Source organism: Trichechus manatus, unplaced genomic scaffold (assembly GCF_000243295.1).
Source record: "Trichechus manatus latirostris isolate Lorelei unplaced genomic scaffold, TriManLat1.0 scaffold00216, whole genome shotgun sequence".
Taxonomy (NCBI): domain Eukaryota; kingdom Metazoa; phylum Chordata; class Mammalia; order Sirenia; family Trichechidae; genus Trichechus; species Trichechus manatus.
Window position 1 is genome coordinate 2,750,273 of NW_004444152.1, and position 17,259 is coordinate 2,767,531.

The following is a 17,259-nucleotide window of genomic DNA, read 5'->3' on the forward strand; positions in this document are numbered from 1 at the left end:
GGGGCTTCCATGACCTTTCCTTGTACAGGTTGTGCTAGTTTCCCCTGTATTGTGTACTGTCTCACCCTTCACCCAAGATACCACTTATCTATTTCTTTTTTTTTTTTTGTCTTTGCTGTAAATATATCTGTCACACAACTTTTGCTGATTTGCCTTTTTACAGGTGTACAACTTACTGGCAGCAATTACAATAATCAGCTGTGTAACCCTGCCCTTAATCAATGTGATTTTACCATCGCCGTTAACCCCCCTTTTCCCCTTACCTCCTGCCCCTGGTAGCCACTAATAAACTTTGGTCTCTATGTATTTGCCTTTTTGTCTCTTTGTATAAGTGATGGCTTATTTCGTTCAGCATGACGTCTTCCAGCTCCACCCATATTGTAGCATGTATATCAAGACTTCATTTCTCCTACTGGCTGAGTAGTATTCCATTGTATGTATGTACCCCATTTTGTTTATCTATTCATCTGTTGACGGGTGTTTAGGTTGCTTCCACCTTTTGGCTATTGTGAATAGTACTGCAGTGAACGTTGGTGTACAATTCTCTTTTTGAGTCTCTGCTTTCACGTATTTTGGGTATATATCCAGGAGTGGAATTGCTGGGTCATATATATGGTGGTTCTATTTTTAGTTTTTTGAAGAACTGCCACACTGTTTTCCACAACAGCTGTACCATTTTGTATTCCCACCAGCAATGGATAAGAGTTCCAATTTCCCCACATCCTTACCAGCATTTGTTATTTTCTGTTTTTTTTTTTTTCTCTTAGCCATCCTAGTGGGAATGAAATGGTATCTAATTGTGGTTTTGATTTGCATCTCTCTGGCTAATAATGCTGAGCATCTTTTCATGTGTTTGGTGACCATCTGAATGTCCTCTTTGGTGAAATGTCTATTCAAGTCCTTTGCCCATTTTATGATTGGGTTATTTGCCTTTTTGTTGTTGTCGAAGAGTTATATATATTTTGGTTATTAGATTCTTGTTGGATTTGTGGTTTCTGAAGATATTCTCCCAGTTGGTAGCTTGTCTTTTCACTTTTTTGGGAAAGTCTTTTGATGAACAGAAGTTTTTAATTTTTATGAGGTCCCATTTATTTATTTTGTCTTTTACTTTTGTTATTATAGTAGATAATCCATTGTGGAAAGCCAAGCCTGAAACATTGCCCTTGCTTGTCCTTCTAAGAATTTTATGGTTTTAGTTTGTATATTGAAGTCCTTAATCCATCTTGAATTTGTTTTTGTGTATGGTGTGAGGCATGGATCCTGTTTCATTTTTCTGCCTGTGGAATCCATATTTTATCTTTATTATCAGTCTTTGAAAAAAATAATAGAAATTTTAAATAGACAAAAATAACCCCCACTACAACTCTGCTTACAGACCAGCTCTTTTTACTTTCTCATATTCCTTTTTCATATGCATGTATTTGAATATTAGATGAGATTTTGAATTGTGTTTTCTTAGTTATAGCACCTGCATTTTAAATGATTACAGTATATTCCACTGATTTACAATACCCTTATTATTATTATTATTAATAATATTTTAATGTGTTTTCGGTGTAGTTTTACATAGCAGTTTAGGTTCCCATTCAACAATTTCTGCACAAATTGTTCAGTGACATCGGTTACATTCTTCACAGTGCATGAACATTCTCATTATTTTCATTCTGGTCAGTCTGTTACAATACGCTTTTTAAAAAAAAAAAAAATCCCGAAGTCAATAGACTTTTAGAGAATTTAAGAATTTTACCATTTTAAAAAACACTGCAGTGACATTTTTTCTACGTATAACCTTTGTCCTCAAAAAGCCATTCTGGTGGAACTCTGCATTATGTGTAGTTGAAGTTTTAGGAACTCTAAATTAAAGAGGTATGTTTCGTGTTGGTTCCCTCAGATGTTTGTAAGCAGAACATCTAAAATACGACATGGTGTAATATGAGATGTTTTCATAGAAGAAGAGCTGTATTTTTTCTTCCTGGTGCAATGACTATGTCATTGGAAGTGTGTGTGTTTCAGTCTTTCTTGTGTCTGTTTATTTTATCAAAGAAGCTACATGTACATAGTTTAAGTTATAATATTATCCTGGGTGGTGCAAACAGTTTGTGCTCGACTTGTTCAAACCCACCTAGCAGTGCCATGGAAGAAAGGCCTGGCTGGTGATCTGCTTCCATAAAGATTACATCCAACCCTGTGGAGCAGTTCTACTCTGTAACACATGGGGTCACAATGAGTCAGAATTGACGCCATGGCAACAGGTTGGTTGGTTGGTTGGTTGGTTGGTTGGTTGGTTGGTTTTTAAACACTTACATGTCTTGCCAGCACTTTCCATCTGTGATTGCATTATTCTTAAGAGCACTGAGTGAGAGGCGGTAGATGATTCATCTGCATTTTAAACATGAAGAAAACAGGTATCTGAATATCATATAACTGCCCAGATTCTCCTAGGCAGCTGATATGTCAGACTTGGAAGCGTTTCACTATGTGTTCTAATTGTTAGTTGTCATTGAGTCACTTCGGCTCTTAGCAGCCTTATGTATAACAGAGCAAAACACCGTCTGGTCCTGTGCATCTTCGCGATCATTGTATGTGTGAGTCCACGGTTGTGGCTATTGTGTCAGTCCATCTCATTGAGGGTTTGCACTTAATTTGACTACTGGTTTAGGACTATCTGGCATTCCATTTTCATAAAAAGATAGACAGGACAAAGGAGTTTTCCATTCAGAGCCCTGCGCACACCTTGTGGAAGTGCCTGACATGACCTTTTGGATAGAGGGCTCCACAGATGCCCTCGTCGGGTTCTCATCTCAGTGCCTGTCTCTTCTCTGCTAGTTGTGTCTCTTAGTCATTTAGTGAACCTAGATGCTCAAGCAGGGAGCTCTGGTGGCGCAGTGGTTAAGCACCCAGCTGCTAACCTAAAGTTTAGTGGTTCAGACTTACCCAGTGGCTCCGAGGGAGAAAGACCTGGCAGTCTGATCCCATAAAGATTACAGCCTGGGAAACCCCATGAGGTAGTTCTACTCTGTGCTGTAGGGCCACTATGAACTGGAATTGACTCAACAGCACACAACAACAACAGATGCTCAAGCACAGTTTTGATATAAGTCTTTTAAATTTCTCTAGAGCAAAAAATGTCAGGTCACAAAATCCAAGACAAATAGCCAGCTGGTGGGATATACTTACATACACCAGATAAAGGCTTGTTATTAGTTGCCATTGAGTTGATTCCTACTTATGGCGACCCCATGTATGCAGAATAGAACTGTGCTCCATAGGGTTTTCAAGGCTGTGACCTTCTGGAAGCAGATCACCAGTCCTTACTGCTGAGGCACCTCTGGGTGGATTTGAACTGCTCACCTTTCAGTTAATAGTCCAGTGCTTAACCATTTGCACCACCCAGGGACTCCTAGATAAAGTGTTAATATCTTTAATTCTCATTAAGATTGATAAGATAAAGAAAAAGCCCATTGGAATATGAGCAAAAGACATGAATAGGAATGTCATAAGAAAGACAAAGAAAATTTGAAAAAAGAATCATTTTCATTAATTATCAAATGTGTACAAATGTTAATAAAACGGCTGTATTGTTATTTATTTTATTTAGATTGTCGAAGATTTCTAAAAACAAGGAATTATGTCCTATTTGGCCAGGGTGTAGAGATTCAGGAACACTTAAACTGTCTTGCGTGAAAGGTGAATTGGGAAAATCTTTTGAGAGGGAAATCTGCCAGTATACTTTCAAAATTTAAAAAGTGCATATTTATGACATTGCCATTTCTACTTCGTGGGTAAGATCTCTGTGAAAGGATCTTTACAACATGGATTGTAAGAAGGAAAATTCTGTAACTAAGTGCACATTATTTGGGTTGGTTAAATATAGATGATCAGTTCCAAGGAATACTGTACTATGCCATCACAAAACGAGATGAAAGAGATTGTAGTGATTATATTAATTGCTCACACTTACTGAGCATTGGTGGTGTGCCAGGCGCCACTCTAAGTGCTTTGCGTGTATTCTTATCTAATCCTTTCATCTACCTTATGATTTAGATAGAGAAGAGAAAGTTGAGATAGTAGAGGTTAAGAAATGTGCCTAAGTACCCACAACTCTAGTATGGGCGGAACCTTGACATTTGAATTCAGATGGCCTGACTCCAGAGTTTGCGTCTTAACCAGCTGTGGATGCTGCAGTACGTGGATATGGCATGTGTCTTGAGAAAAAAGAGGAAGAGCTATATACCTGTCCAGGAGGATTACTGAAGGCTTGTGAACTTGACAATCATTAAAACACAGTGACAGAATCCAAGATGGAGGGGAGAAGGGAGATAGTGAGAGAGACACAACTCTTGGGGCCAAAAACTGACTGGGAAGCCTCTGAATCTGTGTAAAAATGGCATGGCATCAGACCTTCTCACCTAACTCAGGAGAGAGGAGGAGAATCATCAACATCAGCCCAAGGCTGATTTCCATGAGATGGAGGTCAGACATACCTGTACTCTCCAACCTTTTTACCAGTTCTGACACCAGCTGTCCTTCCCATGACACTCTCTACTTCTCTGCTGGGTTCAATAATTTGTTGCAGTGGCCACACACAACTCACAGACCATACACACAGTTGGGGTTTATAGGGAAGTAACAGCTTATAATTCAGGATCAGGATCAACTTGGAAATAACAGGAATGACTCAGGATATGGTTTTTGATCACAACAGCTTCTTCTTGGCCGTGCCCACAGGTAGGCCTCTCTCGACCCTCAGCCCTCAGCCCTCAGCCCTCGGCCCTGTTTGGGCAAGTGTTACAAAGCTTCGTAGCTCCACTGATAAGTGCCCGAAAGCACCTCAGTGTGCCAGGAAGCTTCCTGCCCGAAGGCGCTCATCTCTCTCACTCTGTAGGTCGATAAGCCTAGCCTGCCAGTCCTGTGTTGCTGTTGTCTCATGCTGTCTTTCAGTGTTATAACTTTCTCTCTGTCTCCTGGGTCTAGGAGGTTTCTCAGTGCAGAGACCCCGGGTCCAAAGGACGTGCTCTGCTCCTGGCTCTTCTTCTTGATGGTAGTGAGGTCCCCTTTCAACCTCTGGGATCGACTCCCTTTAAGCCTAGTGGGATAGCAAAACTGACCAATCCCTTTGGTGGGCCACAAGCACCTTATTTGTATAGTCCCACCGAATCATTTTGTGGGAGTCAAGATGATGGCTAGAAGGGCCATATAGAAGCAATTCAGTGCACCACAATCTGGAACAGTGTTTTTGTGAGCTTTATTCTTCTCAGTGCTCCTCTTCTTCCAGTGGAGATTGGTTGTGCGACTGAAGGTGCAATGTGTTTGATGTTGTAGGAAGCGGTGACATTCGAGGACGTGGCTGTGGTCTTCACCGAGGAGGAACTGGGGCTGCTGGACTCTGCCCAGAGGATGCTATACCGAGACATGATGGTGGAGAACTTCAAGAACCTGGTCTCCGTGGGTGAGGACAGGTGCCCTCTACCTGCGCCGCAGCCCCCTTGAGAGTCTCTGTTCTCAGTTGTTTTAAGGCTTTGGGCTTTTTAAAATGGTTCTTCGACCTTGAAGACAAAAGTTTTATAATCGGTGTGACAACAGGGAGAGGTTTTTCTCGTCTCTCGCTCAGGCAAAGGCCTGTCCTTTTAAATCACTGGCTCTCAACCAGGGATGATTTTGCCGTGCCGGGGATATTTGGCAATGTCTGGAGGCATTTTTGGTTGTCTCAACTGGAGGAGGAAGATGGGTGCTACTGGCATCTAGTGGGTAGTGGCTGGGGCTGCTGCTGAACATCCTGCTGCAGAGCACAGACAGCTTCCCCATACGAAAAATTAGTCCAAAATGTCAGCAGTGCCGAGGTTGAGAAAGCCATTGGTGGGGTCATGAAGTCAGTTTCGTTTCTTGCACCATCCTTTTTTTCTTTTCACTGAAATAGATCAGGATAGAGAACACCGGAGTTCCTTACCAAGAACTTCTCACATTGCAGCAGAATCTGTGGCTGTTTGCAGTGTGAGTGGCATGAGACACAGTGAGAATACAGTGAAAACACAATCGCTGGAACTCATTTTATCTCTCTCTGTACACACAGGAGCCCCGGTGGCACTGTGGTTAAGTGTTCAGCTGCTAACCAAAAGGTTGGCGATTTGAATCCACCAGCCACTCCTTGGAAACCCTATGGGGCAGTTCTGCTCTGTCCTGTAGGGTCGCTATGGGTCAGAATCGGCTCGACAACAGTGGGTTTGGTTTTTTGGTTTTATATATACATGAACTAGGCCACAACCTAGATCTGTTTCTTATTACAGTCCATGATCAAAAAAATCTTGAAATGTTGCTTTAGAGATTATAAGGGTTATAGCATTTGAACCAAAATATATTTTAGTTGTAAGTATGTTTGCCTTAAATACATATGTCTCTGCTTTTTTGCAGGACATCATCCCTTCAAACTAGATATGTTATTCCAGTTGGAAGCAGAGGAAAAGCTTTGGATGATGGAGACAGAAAGCCGAAGAAGTGAGTATTCTGGTGAGAACAATGTGGCTCTTCTTTCAGGAACTAGCTAGTCTGCTGTTTACCACTCCTACGATCGCTACCCTTGTCTGAGTCATAGGCAGTTCTTGCCTGGATTATGACAACAGCCTCCACGCTGGGCTCTGTGCTTCCTCCGTTACACTCCCGTAATCTGTTCGCCACATGATAGCTGGCGTGATTCTTTAAAAACCAAGTAGGAGCATGCCATCCCTTTGCTCAAAGCCCTCCAAAGACTTTCCATTTCACTCACAGTCCTCACAACAGACTGCAAGGCCTGACCTGATCTACCCTTCCCCCCGACCCCGGCCAGTCTCTCCCTGATCTCCTGTCCTTTTCCCCTTTCAAACCATTCCAGCCACACTCGTCAGCTTGGAGTTTTTCTCAGAGGCACCCAATTTTCTTCTTCCTCATGTCCTTTGGCTGGCTCTCCTCTCTGTCTCTAATTCAATTACCATATAAAGTCACCGCCTCCACCCTGCCAAGTCTTTGCTCAAATATCAGTTCATCAGAGAAGCCCTCTGTGTCTTTCCTTTTTAAAACACCACCCCTTCTACATTCTCCATCCCCTTAACTTGCCTTTAATTTTTTTTTTAATCGTGAAGATATACGCAACAAAACATACACCAGTTCAACAATTTTTGCACCTACAATTCAGTGACATTGATCACATTTCTCCGAGTTGTGCAACCATTCTCGCTATCCTTTTCCAAATCATTCACCACCATTAATATAAACTCGCTGTTCTCTTAGCAGAAACTCCCCCTTCCCCCTCCCTCCCACCCCTGGTAGCTACTAATAAGCCTTGGTTTCTATATGTTTGTTTATTTCATGTGAGTGAGATCATATAGTATTTGCAACTGACTTATTTCACTCAGCATGATGTTCTCAAGGTTCATCCATGTTGTGGTGTGCATCAGGACTTCATTTCTCTTTATAACTGAGTAGGATTCCACATTTTGTTTATCCATTCATCTGTTGATGGCCATTTCCGTTTCCACCTTTTGGCTATTGTGAATAATGCTGCAATAAACATTGGTGTACAGATACCTCTTCCTGTCGCTGCTTTCACGTGTCTTGGGTCTATACTTAAGAGTGGAATAGCTGGGGCTTCCACTAGTTCTATGTTCAACTTTTTGAGGAACTGCCAAACTTGTCCACAGTAGCTGCACCATTTTACATTCCCACTGGCAATGGATGAGGGATCCTGTTTCTCCACAACCTCGCCAACACCTATTGTTCTCTGTTTTTTTTGATCATTGCTACTCTAATGGGGATGAGATGGTATCTCACTCTGTTTTAATTTGCATCTCCCTGATGGCTAATAAGAGCCCTGGTGGTACAGTGGTTAAACACTCAGCTGCTAACCGAAAGGTCGGGAGTTTGAACCCAGCAGGGGCTCCATGGGAGAAAGGACCTGGTGATCTGCTCCCCTAAAGACTATAGCCTAGGGAAGCCTTTGGGACAGTTCTTTTCTGTCCTGTAGGGTCATTAAGAGTCAGAATCGACTTGACTTCACACAACAACAACAACAGTGGCCAATGATGTTGAGCATCTTTTCATGTGTTTATTGGCCACTTGAATATCCTCTTTGGTGAAACGTCTGTTTGAGTCCTCTGCCCATTTTTTGCTTGAATTGTTTGTCTCTTTGTTGTTAAGTTCTTACCTTATTTGTGTCTAAGCACTGATCACCCGCTGACCTAGTAGCATAGTTCCCTGTTCATCCCGTCTCTCCCCATGACAGCAGGGATTTTGGCAATTTTGTTTATGGCTGTGTACTCAAAGCCTCCAAGGGGCCTTCTACATAGTAGATGCTCATACTTGTTGAATGAATGAATGATTTAAATAATTCCTGTTTTTTTGAATAGAAGTGAAGTAGCCCTCCTCATAGCTTCTCCCAACCTATGATCCCAACTTACCTAGCCAACCATTTACCGCTTTTCTGCCCTTCCTTTTCCCATCCTCCATTCTGTTCTTATGTTCTCCCTCACTTCTTCATGTTTCACTGGAAACCTTTTCCTTTTCTCTTCTTTGTGTGTTGAATTTGTACGTTCATCAGTTCTCCCCACACTCATTAAATTTGAAAACATTAGATGTTCCTAAAAGCCAAACCAAACCCATGGCCATCAAGTCGATTCTGACTCATGGTGGCCCTGTACGACAGAGTAGAACTGCCCAATAGGGTTTCCTAGGCCGTAATCTTTATAGGAGCAGACTGACAGACACGTCTTTCTCCCGTGGAGCGGCTGGTACGTTTGAATCCCCAACCTTTCAGATTGCAGCCAAGCGCTTGACCACTGTACCACCAGGGCTCCTTGGATGTTCCTAGACCAAAACCAAACCAAACCCGTTGCCATCGAGCCCATTCCGACTCATAACTACCCTATAGGACAGAGTAGAACTTTCCCATAGGGTTTCCAGGGAGCGGCTGGTGAATTCAAACCGCCAACCTTTTGGTTAGCAGCCGAGCTTTTAAACCACCACACCACCAGGGCTCGTAGATGTTCCTAGAGAATGCAGATTTATACACTCTCTCCACCCAAAAATAACAAAACAGAGAGGCTGCCTACTAGGGTGCTAGGTTCGGCCTCAAATCCTGTGAGTGGTCGATAGGTATAGTCCCTCCTTTTGTCCATCTGCCTTCTTACATCTACATGCCGCTTCACGTTTGACGTCTTCAGGAATGTTAGAGACTTACTTTGCTTTCGTGGGTCTCTCATTTTCGTAGACATACCTAACCTGGGGATTCTGATCCTAAGTATTGTCACTGCTCATTTTTGCATAATAAATCAAGTCCGTCCTTGAAGAAATCTTGTCGCATTTTCTGCCAGCTTTTCTCAAAGGTTTATTTTTATCCTTTCCAACATTAACATGTTTCAGGATTTTGTAATCATACTGCATTTATAAATAATGTCCTGTAGGAGCACATAATATCCTATAGACCACAGGAGCACAAATTAAAGGGCTTTTATTATTATTATTGTAAAAATAGGTCTAACAAGACATACACCATCTCAACAATTTCTACATGTACAGTTCAGTGACATGGGTTACATTCTTCGAGTTGTACATTCTCGCTTTTCCAAATTATTCCACCACCATGAACATAAATTCAGGGTACCCCGTTAGCCATAAATAATCTTTGGTTTCTATGTATTTGTTTATTTCATATAAGTGAGATATACGGTATTTGTCCTTTTACAGCTGATTTCACTCAGCGTGATGTTTTCCAGGTTCATCCCTGTGGTGGCATGCATCAGGACTTGATGTCTCTTTGTGGCTGAGTAATATTCCATTCTGTGTATGTATTACATTTTGTATATCCATTCATCTATTGATGAACATTTCAGTTGTTTGCCCCTTTTGGCTATTGTGGAAAGCGCTGCAGGGAACCTTGGTATATAGGTTTCTGAGGGCTTGTTTTTATAAGGATGCTTAAAAATAGAAACCTTATAGACACTGGAAACAAGTGGAACTCATGTCTCTCTTCCTCTTAGAGATGGCTCATAGGTTTAAAGCAAACTAATGTGATTTTTTTGATTATTTTGGAACATTGTCTTCTGGAGAATGTACAATTCTGACATAAGTTTAATTTCTTAGTCACATAATTATAATTTCTTAGTCACCTGTGGATATGTAAAGATTGATACCTATTAACCTTAAAAGATAAAAGTAGCTAGTCACGATTATCAGAATGTATAACTAAACTCTACCAGCTATCTGCCATTTTGCCATACTGTGGTGGCTTGTGTGTTGCCGTGGTACTGGGAGCCATGCCACTGGTATTTCAAATACCAGCAGCGTCACCCATTGTGGGCAGGTTTCAGTGAAGCTTCCAGACTAAGAAGAAAGGCCTGGCAACCTACTTCAGAAAATTAGTCAACGAAAACCTTATGAATCACAACAGAACGTGCTCTGACTCACTGCTCAACGAACAAGAGGGATCGGTAGCTAGAGGGGAACATTATGTTTTGGGAAGTAGAGGGCCAATGAGGATGTGGGAGACACCTGGTGAGAAGGATTGGCACAGTAGCCGCAATGACAGACTCGAACGTGCTGGCCATTGTGAGGGTGATGTCGGACCAGGCAACGCTGAGCTCTGTCGTATGTAAGGTCACCTTGAGTCGGCGTCAACTCGACGGCAGCTAACGACAGCAAAACTAAACTGTCAAAAATCACCAGCACTAATATGCCAGGCATTACCACTCAGCAACTCTCCTGTAGCAGTTTCAGGTTGACTACTCATTGGTGAAATGTGCCTCATCCATACAGCCAGCTTCTCACTCCACCACCCTCCCCTCTTCCTAATACTGAAACCCTCACCTCATCTCTATACACTCGTTGATTAGCAGCTTCAAGTTGGGCATTTCCAGAAGTCCAAAGGCACTGACATACCTGTGGAGATGAGCAGAGTCCTGGTTAGGAAAAGAAAAGGACAGAATCTCTTAAGTTTTCCAGTGCAGTTTGCATCCTAATGGTAGTAATCTTAGTTAATAGCACAGGTGATACAAGAAGCTCTGTACGTGCATTTGATTCTGACAGTGATCCTGTGAACCTTGTGCTGTTATTATCTGTTACAGGTGAGAGCAAGTTGAAACATAGTAAAAGTGAAGTGACTTGCGAGAAGTCACATAGCTAGTAAGTGCCTGAGCTAGGGTTCAAAACCTTATTTCTTCTGACTCTGTAGCCCTTGCAAATATTTGTATGAATTAAAACATCTTACCTGAATCCATAATTTTGCATTCTGTGGAGCATTTATCATCCATCTTGGAAGTGAAACTATTTCAAATATTTATAAGTCATAGAAAAACAAGTTACAGGTAGTCCCCAGCTTATGACAGGGCTCCATTCCGACGACTCCATCATAAATCAGTTCTGATGTAAGTCACATGCCTCATTTTTTTTAGTTTTCATTATTACTGCATTTTATTATCAGTATCTTTATAAAACCGCTCTTTATTTGTCTTTGGGGATTGGAAACATTACATATAAACTTAGAGATACACTTTAATACATACCTAAAAAAATGCACACATCCATAAAAAAATGGACAACCTTGGCATTTTGTCTGTTGTGGTAATAACTCGACCTGTGGAAGGTCCTGGATCATCTGGATTATCCCTGAGAATGGGAATGACATTTCCAGTCAGGAAATTAGTAAGGGTTGTCTCTTTGGTCCTTTGCGCACCGCAACATTTTACATAGTACATATTACTAACAATAAGGTGTACAAAAAAAAAAGTTCTTAAGTGGGGTGTATCATAACTTGAATAAGTCGTTAAGTCGAGGACTACTTGTAATTCCCTTACATAACTTCTGTCTCCATCTTAGTTAAGATTGTCGTGTAAGAAACCAGTAAGTGAGGGGCATATTTAATTACAAGGTATTATTTGAATTCTATTTTTGATCCTAAATTTATTAAACTACCCAGTTCAGTTTTAACTTTAATTTCTGCACCTTTTTTTTTCGTAGTTGACAAATGAACTGCCATTTTAAAAAAGTTAAATCACTTTTGTTTCCCTAGCTGGATATTTTTTGCTATTTAATTTATTTGCTTAGCAGAGTATATTACTTTTGAAAAAACTTTTTATTAGGAAAAATATTCAGACACGGTAGAGTATGATGATCACCCATTGTACCAATTGCTTAACCTCAGCGGTGATATCTTTCTACGTTCCCATTTTATTTAGAACCTCTCCCCTGCCCTTTTTTTTTTGTCTGGCATATTTTAAAGAAAATCAAACCCGATGCCATCGAGTTGATTGTGACTCATAGCGACCCTATAGGACAGAGCAGAACTGCTCCATAGGGTTTCCAAGGTTGTAATTCTTTATGGGAGTGGACTGCCACATCTTTCTGCCTTGGTGCAGCTGGTAGGTTTGAACTGCCAACCTTTCAGTTAACAGCTGAGTGCTTAACCACTGTGCCACCAGGGCTGCTTAAAGAAAATCAGAAGCTTGTCATTTCACTTATTAGTGCACCAGCGGTTTATATACCTCGCCCCTTGTTACAACCTAATATCCCGTTCATGTTTTGTGCTTACTAATTGTCTCAAAAATGTATTTAGAAGTCACTTATTCAAATCAGGATCCAAACAAAGTCCACATATAGAATTCGACTGGTATATATTTTGAAATCTCTTCACAGTTTTCTCTTATTTTTACTTAGTGCGTGAACTGAGTCATGTTTCCTGTGAAATTTCTCCCGTTCTGGAGATGGCTGATTATATTCTCGTGGTATTAGTTAACATGGTTCTTCTGCCTTGTGTTTCTGTTTATGATGGTTTGGTCTAGGGGCCTGATTAGGTTTATATGGGATGCAGGACACTTCTCATTGCATCACATCAGTAGGAACACAAAAGTCTAGTTGTCCCTGTGTAGAACCTTTTAAAAACCTTTTCTTTTTTTTTTACATAAACACACACATATTAATGCATAAATGTGGTCATATACGTTTTTTATGTAGTCTTTTTTTTTTCTTGTTTAGAGGTCCCTGGGTGGCACAAACAGTTTGCACTTGTCTACTAACCTAAAGGTTGACAGTTCATACCCATCCAGTGGCACCACAGAAGGAAGGCCTGGTGATCTGCTTCCCTAAAGATTAGTCAAGAAAACCCTATGGAGCAGTTCTACTCCATAACATGTGTTGTCGCCATGAATTTTTTTTTTTTTTTTTCCTTGTTTGGTTTCCAGATCTCACAGGCCTACTTACCCCACCCCCAAAACCGAAACTAAACCCACTGCCATTGAGTTGATTCCGACTCATAGCAACCCTGTAGGGTTTCCAAGGCTGTCAGTCTCTACGGAAGCAGACAGCTACATCTTTCTCCTGCGGAGCTGCTGGTGGTTTTGAACTGCTGACCTTTTGGTGAGCAGTCGATCGCTTTATACCCCACCCCAAGGTTAGCTTTATTAACTATTCTGTCTCCTTCCATGTTTGTACATTTGGAAACTTCTACTTAGAAATAGAGAGGTTTTCGTTTTCCTCATTTAAAAAAAAAAAATTAGACAAGACTATCTTTTCTCAATCAGCAATACCTTGGGGAAAGACTTTGAATTCTACAGGTCCGTGCCGGTTTATTCCTTTCTTAGAGCTGCGTAATTTCCCCTGGGAACGCACCATGTCCTGTTTCCGTGTTGCCCTGTTGATAGGTGTCGGCGTCATCTCTTTTTCCTTAGCGCTGTAGAGAGCACTGCAATCAAGAAACAAAGATGAACTCTTGTACATCTATGTCCTCTGTGCTGGTGCTTCATGGGGTGAATTCCCAGGTGAATCGGCTGTGTCAAAGAGAAAAAACCTAGTTTATTGAGGCGTAAGCCTGGCAACTGTTAAAATATACGTATATATATATAGAGAGAGAGAGAAAGGCTAAAACAAACCAAGTGTACACACACACTCACATGAGTATGTTTTAGCCTTCCAGCAGCGATATGTAGTTGCATTATTTTTACTTAGGGAAGAACTATTTAGAATGAGGCTTCCAAAGCCTACTGTTTTGTTGGAGGTCCCCCACAGAAGAAAAATCTCCTTTTCCTGAAAGAGAAAATACAGGAAATTTCTGCCTTTCAAGCTGTTCAGTCCCTTGAAAAATCTTTTTTTTTTTTTTTTGCTGTAATCCATCTGTATCTTTCAAAGTTTGCATCTCCCAGCCCTATTCCCTTTCCTGTGCTCAAGAAGGAAGTTTTAGGGTGAGAGTAATGAAAGTTACGAAGCAGAATGTTACCCATCTTTCGAGTCTTCTGGTCAGAAATCCACCACCCGTTTGTCACTTTGCTGTACTGTGGTGGCTTGAGCGTTAACTGTGATGCTGGAAGCTATGCCACTGATATTTCAAATACCAGCAGCGTCGCCCTGGTGGACAGATTTCAGGAGAGCTTCCAGACTAAGACAAGGAAGAAAGGTCTGGAAATCTACTTTAGAAAATTAACTAATGAAAACCTTGTGAATCACGAGAGAACATTGTCCCACTCGCTTGCTTTGGACACGTCACGAGGAGGGGTCAGTTGCTAGAGGAGATCATGTTTGGTGAAGTAGAGAGCCACCGAGGGTGTGAGAGACCCTTGGTGGGATGGATTGGCACGATAGCTGCCGTGATGGACTCTGTCATATGGGCAGCTGTGAGCATGACTCAGGACTGGGCAACGTTTAATTCTCTTGTACATGAGGTTGCCATGATTTGGGGGCAACAGCAAGTCAGAAATAGGATGTGCGTTTCCTAGTGTTTCTTGCCTAAAATTTTGGCCTTAAACTTACAAGCTAGATTTTAGAGAAGTTTCCCTTCATTCTAAGACTTAGTGTATAATATTCATCTGGTATACAGTATAACCTAGAAGAAGCAGGAAATTAACCTCCCATAGCTGACACATCCTGAGAAAGAGAAAGAATGTATTTTGAAGTGGCTACTTATCACACATGTTTAGAACTTGAACCCATTGCCATCAGGTTGATTCTGACTCATAGCGACTCTGTAGGACAGAGCAGAACTACCCCACAGGAATTCCAAGGCTGTAAATCTTTACGGAAGCAAGCAGCTGGTGAGTTCCAACCACTGACCTTCTCAGTTAGCAGCTAAATGCTTAAGTACCGCACCACCAGGGTTCCTGTTCAGAATTTACCATCCAGTAAACCTGAACCCCAGTGTACTAGTTTCCTATTGTTGCTGTGACAAATTAGCACAAACTTGGTGGTTTAAAACAACACGAATTTATTTTCTTATAGTTCTGGAGTTCCTGGCAGTCAGAAGTCTAAAATGAGTCCACACAGCTGCTTTCCTTCTGGAGGCTCCAGGGGAGAATTTCTTTCCTCATCTTTTCCAGCTGCTAGAGGCTGCCCGCATTCCTTGGCTTGTGGCCTGCATCATTGTGACTTCTCCTTTCATTGGCACATTCTCCATCTCTCTCGGACCCTCCCACTTCCCTCTTATAAGGACCCTTGAAATTACATCGGGCCTGGCTGGATAGTCCAGGATAATCTCCCCGTCTCAAGATCCTTACTTGAGGCACATCCGCAGTGTTCCTTTTTCCATGTCCAGTAACATATTCACAGGTTCTGGGGATTAGGACACGGACATCTTTGGAGGGCAGCTTTTTAGCCTACCACACCCAGAAATACACTTGTTGACATTTTTCCACGTTTGTATTATTAGAGTGTAACTTTCCATTTATGGAAGTTAATTATTTAAGACTTGGTACCTCCCCCTAAAACATTTTAAGCCTGTCATACATTTTTAACCATGACCCTCAGTAAGAAATACATTTTACATCTTGACCCAGTATGAATATAATGTATCTATATATTTATGTCTACGTGTATAGCTGAAAAAAAAAAACATTTCATATACTGATACCCTGCTTGTGATACACTTCTTATATTTTTTATTCTATTTGTTTTAAATTTTTTTAGTATTTGTGTCACTTTACAGAATTTGTTTCACAGTTCACCAGTACATCCCAACAGTTTGAAAAATGGTCTTACAGTAGCGATAAAGCAATGAAGAAAACAGTACATTTCCTCATGACTGCTACATTCTAGTGGGTCTGTTGTTGTTGGTTGCTGTGGAGTCACCTCCGGCTCGTGACTGCCTTATATATAACAGAACGAAACATTGCCCGTTTCTGTGCCATGTCCCATCACTATGTCAGACAATATTCTTTTTTTAAAAGTTTTTTCCCATATAAAAGTTTATACACTGTTATGTGACTCTAATTGCTCTCCCCATACTGTGACAGCACACTCCTCCTTTCCACCCTTGATTCCCCATGTCCGTTCAACTCAGACAATATTCTATTGTGATCCACGAGGTTTTCATTGGTTAATTTTTGGAAGTAGATCACCAGGCCTTTATTCCTAGTCTGAGTCTGGAAGCTCCATTGAATCCTGTTTACCATGGGTGATCCTGATGGTATTTGGAATAACGGTGGCATAGCTTTCAGCATCATAGCAACACACAAGCCACTACAGTGTGAAAAACTGACAGATGGGTGGTTAGTAGATCCAGCAAGACAAAAATAATTAGAAAGTACAGTCACATTGTAATAAGTACTGTGTGGAAAATAAAGCAGGATAAGGCAAATGGAAGGAATCAAAGGTATGTGGAGATGAGGAAAGATGATTTTATATAGGGTGATACTGAAGACCTCACCTAATATAAAGGGACATTTGAGCAGAGGCCTGTAGAAAGTGAGGGAATAAGCAAGGCTTGTGGTGATCTGGGGTGAAACCTTTTCAAACTGAATACAGTAAAACCTGTGAGAGCCATAACGTGGTGAGACTGCCTTGTTTTTCCGAGTCTCGCAAGTTTCCACCTTTGACAGGGCACAGTCTTACCACTTTTCTATCGCTCGTTTTAGTGGAAAATATTTGAATTTTCCTTCTCTGACAGGTTTCCTCCTTACACAGGTTCCGGCTTTCGCAGGTTTTACTGTTTAACTCCTTCCCTTCCTCTTCAGGGTTGGCTTTGAGAGTCTGCTCTATGCTCTATTTCTTTTCTTCTCCCAAGTTTTTTCTTGACTGTACCAAATTAGCTTTCCTTTTCAATTTTTTGTATCTGGACATTACAGAGACCTGAATTACTACCAGGTTTTAGAACAATATGTGTTATTATTCCAACCCTTTTGGCAAATTCACCCTTGGAAGATCATTTCTGCTAGGACCTGAAATACTATTTTATGTCTTCAGGCTGAGCTTTTCTAACCTAATTTGGTAGAATCCCACTTGTCATAAGCCTACTGAGGAAAAAAGCGAATAGGCTTT

At 41.2% G+C, this 17,259-nt stretch overlaps 1 protein-coding gene across 2 annotated transcripts in view; it reads left to right on the plus strand.

Annotated features, from left to right (window-relative positions):
• The window catches only part of LOC101352937 (zinc finger protein 227), an 83,025-nt gene that overhangs the window by 34,560 nt on the left and 31,206 nt on the right, over positions 1-17,259 (plus strand). The window contains exon 1 of one of the 2 annotated variants that reach the window (XM_023742715.1): positions 9,780-9,808. The exons of the other annotated variant lie outside the window; for it this stretch is intronic. The gene's annotated coding sequence lies outside the window, so the exon portion shown is untranslated. Of the gene's footprint in view, positions 1-9,779; positions 9,809-17,259 lie in introns of those variants that run through there. 2 annotated transcript variants of the gene reach the window in all.